The 4,775-nt window shown below is 49.8% G+C and overlaps 1 pseudogene; it reads right to left on the bottom strand.

Annotated features, from left to right (window-relative positions):
* Positions 1-461: 461 nt before the first annotated feature.
* On the bottom strand, positions 462-4,548 carry LOC128109013 (uncharacterized; annotated as a pseudogene).
* Positions 4,549-4,775: the final 227 nt, after the last annotated feature.

Raw genomic sequence — 4,775 nt, 5'->3', positions numbered from 1 at the left:
AGGGGTCTTTGCAATTGAATTTCAGTTGGAGATTGTACCTATCTTGGTCTGGATAGCAAACATTTCCACAATCTTTCCGTTCTATTGAAAGGGGGTCATTACCTTGCTTTGTGCCCCATCTTCCTGCTGTTCTACCAAAAGACGATGTCTCGCAACCCCATTTATCACAGTAGAATTGCTGTGGGGAGTTACACCCAAGCAGTGAGTGTTTTTGTTCCCAGGGCAAACATACCAGTCATCAAACCAGGCCAGACCATGAATCTTTTCACCTAGAGTTTCAAGGATCCTCTTGAGGTCTGCTTCCATCTCATTTGGACATCTAACTCCATATGGGCTGGTGAAAGATTTAGTATCCAGAATGACATCAGTGCCCACAACAGTTAGGGTCCAGGTAGTTGTTCCTGGTATATGGGGGTTATTCATAGACAGAGTCCCAGTCATCCCCATTATGAAGACCAGTGTCAGACATGCATGATTTTGAGCTTTTGAGGATTTTGAGTTTGCTGAAGCTTCCATCTGGGGGCCATGGAGTCCACGTTGGCCTCAGCAGGTGCCAGCTTGACATGGGAGGCATGGATCCAGGCAGCGATTCCATTGACCTTGACGGTTGTTAGGGTGGTCAGCAACACGGTGTAAGGTCCCTTCTAGCGAGGTTCCAGGGTCTTGGTCTGATGTCTGCGGATGTAGACAGAGTCTCCAATCTGGAAAGGATGAGGGACACTAGGTGGTTTGGACTGGTACACAGCTGCCAGCGGTTTCCAAACTTGGTTCTGGATGAGCTGTAGGGCCCTCAGTCATGCCTGGAGACTAGGGGATGCAGCAAAGGAATCTATGTCAGGCCCCAACAGGTCTGCTATTGGGGGAGGGGCCCCATAGAGGATTTCATAGGGGGTTAATCCAAAGAAAGCAGGATTGTTCTGAACCCGGAACAAGGCCATGGGGAGGAGTTCGACCCAGTCTCTAGTGCCAGTCTCCATCGCTAATTTAGTGAGGGTCTCTTTGAGGGTTCTATTGGTATGTTCTACCTGTCCTGAACTTTGGTGTCTATATGCGCAGCGCAGTTTCCAATCCAGCCCCAATATTCTGGCCACCAACTGACTTACCTGGGAAACGAAGGCAGGACCATTATCTGACCCTATTACCTTGAGCAGGCCAAAACGGGGAAAAATCACTTCTAAGATCTTCTTGACCACCACCTGTGCTGTTTCTTTCTTTGTAGGGAAAGCTTCCATACAAGCAGAGAAGATGTCTATAAAAACTAGGAGATATTTAGCTCCATATCGTCCTGGGCAGATCTCAGTGAAGTCCACCTCCCAGTTTGTTCCTGGGCGGGATCCTCGATCTCTGGCTCCTTCTGGTAATGCCCAATGATTGGCATTCACCTTGGCACAGGGAACACAGGACCCCGTAACCTGCTTCATCAGGGAATTTAGGTTGGGTATGAAATAGAACTGTTCTTCTCTCCAGTAATAGCTCTCTGAGTTTTTTATGTCCTAGGTGGGTCAGGTGGTGGAGGTCAGTCACTAGCATTCTAGCCATCTTTTGGGGTAGGACTGTTTTGTCCTGAAGTCTCCAAGCTCCTTCTTGTTCATCATATTGTGCCCCTATCTGTTGGACAATGTCCAGATCTCTATCTGAATATTTATATCTTGGGGTTTGGGGCTGTTCTCTAGGCTCTTTTAGGGTATTTGTTTATCCAGAGCAGTGGCCTTGGCTGTTTCATCGGCCATCCTATTTCCCCGAGCTACCGGGTCATCTCCTTTTTGGTGTCCCGGGCAGTGTATAATACTCAGTCTCTTGGGCAGGTGAAGGGCTTCTAAGAGATCTAGGATCTCTTGTTTGTTTTTAATGTCCTTTCCCACAGAGGTCAGCAATCCTCTCCTGCGATATATCTCCCCATGAACGTGCGCAGTGGCAAACGCATACCAACTGTCGGTATAAATATTGACTAACCTACCTTTGGCTGTCTTCAAGACCTACATGAGGGCCACTAGCTCAGCCCACTGGGCCGAGGCCCCAGGGGCCAGAGCCCTTGCTCAGATCATGTTAGTGCCATCCACCACTGCCGCACCTGCCCTCTGTCCCCCCGATGTAGGAAGCTGCTTCCATCCATATACCAGGTGCAGTCTGCATACGGAAGTGGCTGGTTCGTCAGGTCTTCTTGAGTGCCATGGGTCTCAGCCAGCACTAGGTGGCAGTCGTGCTCTACTGCAATTTCCTCCTCTTTCTCAGGAAGCAGGGTAACCAGGTTAAGAGAAGGGACTGTCCCAAACCGGATCCATTCAGGGTTCAGTAACATGGCCTGGTAGTGGGTGACTCTGGCGTTTGAGAGCCATTGATCAAGGGGTTTCCAGATTACTGTCTCTACAGCATGTGGGGCCATTATTGTGAGAGGTTGTCCCAGTGTGAGTTTACCAGAGTCCTTGACTAGAGTTGCCACTGCGGCTATCATGCAGAGACAAGGAGGTCATCCTGATACTACATTATCCAGTTTCTTGGAAAAGTAGGATACCGGTCTTTTCAAGGAGCCCAATTGTTAGGTTAGGACTCCCTTTGCTATCCCTCTTCATTCATCCACATATAGGGTGAACGGCTTTTTCATGTCTGGGAGGCCCAACACAGGGGCTGACAATAAAGCCTTCTTGATGTTATCAAAGGCTTGCTGTTCCTTCTCGCCCCAGGTGCAGGGAGCATTGGCCTTTGTGAGGGGATATAACGGGGCTGCCATTTCTGAGAACCCCGGTATCCAAAGGCAGCAGAAGCCTGCACTCCCTAGGAACTCTCTCAGATTCTTAGCGCTAGAGGGCAGAGGTATAAGAGCCATGGCCTGTTTATGTCCTTCAGTTAGCCATCTCTGGCTCTCTCGTAGAAGGTACCACAAGTAAGTCACCTTCCGCTGACAGATCTGGGCTTTCTTGGCTGAAGCCCGGTATCTCAGTTCTCCTAGTCTCTTTAGCAAGGCCCCAGTACCTTGGAGGCATTCCTGTTCTGTCTTTGCTGCCAGGAGCAGATCATCCATGTACTGGAGGAGGGTCAGGTTTGGGTGGTTGACACGGAAATCCGCTAAGTCCTGGTGCAGCGCTTCGTCAAACAGGGTGGGGGAATTTTTGAATCCCTGTGACAGTCTGGTCCAGGTCAGCTGCCCTGAGAATCCAGACTCTGGATCTTTCCATTCAAAGGCAAAAAGGGTCTGGCTCAGAGGGCTCAATCTCAAGCAGAAAAAGACATCTTTTAAATCAAGTACGGTGTACCAGACATATCCTGGGGGCAGAGTGCTGGGCAAATTGTAAGGGTTAGGTACAGTAGGATGAATGTCCTTAGTCCTTTTGTTTACCTCTCTCAGGTCCTGGACCAGTCTATAATCATTGGTGCCAGGTTTCTTGACTGGCAGCAGGGGGGTATTCCATGCCGATTGGCAGGGCTTCAAAATGTCCAAGTGTAAGAGTCTCTGGATGTGAGGCCTTATACTCTCTTTCACCTCCTTGGCCATAGAATATTGGTGGATGGACACAGGGGTGGCGGTAGGCTTTAAAGTTATCACCAGCAGTGGCTGCTGGGTGGCTGGTTAGTCCCATGCTTGCTATTTCTGCCCATGCCAAGAGGCAGTTGGTGAGCCATTTGGGGTCCATTCAGAGGGATTTTGGAGGGGCTTCATGTAGCCAGTCCTCATTCTCCAGACTCAGGGTTAGTACCTGGAGAAGCTGACCCTTTGGGTTTATAACAGAGACTCCCTTTTCTTGGAAGTGAATTTGGGCTCCTACCTTGGAGAGAAGATCTCTTCCCAGCAGTGGGTATGGACAGTCTGGTACCAGCAAGAATGAGTGAGTAACTTTTCCTGTGGATAAGTGGACCTCTCTCTCCGAAGTCCATTTATATAGTCTTCCCCTGGTGGCCCCCCTGGACCCATGATGTTTTGGAGCTCAGAGACCCCTTGGTCTAGGTAAGGACCGAATGTTGAGCCGCTGTGTCAACCAGGAACATCACTGGTTGGTCTCCCACTTTAAGAGTTACCCGGGGCTCAGGGGGAGGCTCCTGGCCCTGATTCACCTAATCTTCTTCCAAGGACAGTACTGGGACAGGCTTGCATGTTTTTGTCTTCTGGACATGAACTGGACATTCCTTGGCCCAGTGTCCCTTTTCTTTGCAATAGGCACATTGGTCCTGTTCCAGCGGTGGCCTCCTCCTGTTTCCCAGGTTCCTATTCTGCCTAGGCTTATTCTGCTCTGTCCCTGAGACTACAGTGGCCAGGATTCTAGACAATTCTTTATTTCTCTTTCTGTCTCTTAAGTCCTCTCTCTATTCCTGTTCCCTATGCAGCTTTTCCTCCCTTTGCTCCTGCTCTCTGCATAGCCTTTCCTCCTTCTCCTCCGGCATCTCTCTTTTGTTGAAAATCTTTTCCACTTCTCTTACTAGGTCTGGCAAGGTATACCCCTAGAGCCTTTCCAGCTGCTGTAGCTTAGTGCAGATGTTGGGGGCCGATTGTCCAATGAAGGACATTATGACCTCGGCCTGCCTGTCAGGCACCTGGGGGTCGAAGGGAGTATACATGCGGTATTCCTCCATTAATCTCTCTAGAAACCCTGCCGGAGTTTCCTCTGACCCTTGTACTTACAGCACGTACCTTAGCCAAATTGGTGGGACTTCTACCTGCCCCTTTGAGACCCGCCAGGAGAATCTGGCAACAGAGATGAAGTCACTCCCTACCACGAGGGGTATTGATGTCCCAGTCAGGGCGAGTCAAAGGGAAGGCTTCCTTGATTTCATTTGGTAGTTGT

The sequence above is a fragment of the Peromyscus californicus genome, unplaced genomic scaffold (assembly GCF_007827085.1).
Source record: "Peromyscus californicus insignis strain IS unplaced genomic scaffold, ASM782708v3 Scaffold_13__1_contigs__length_99412109, whole genome shotgun sequence".
Lineage (NCBI taxonomy): Eukaryota > Metazoa > Chordata > Mammalia > Rodentia > Cricetidae > Peromyscus > Peromyscus californicus.
The sequence above is the reverse complement of the archived record's forward strand: the minus strand, read 5'-3'. Positions and strand labels throughout refer to the sequence as shown.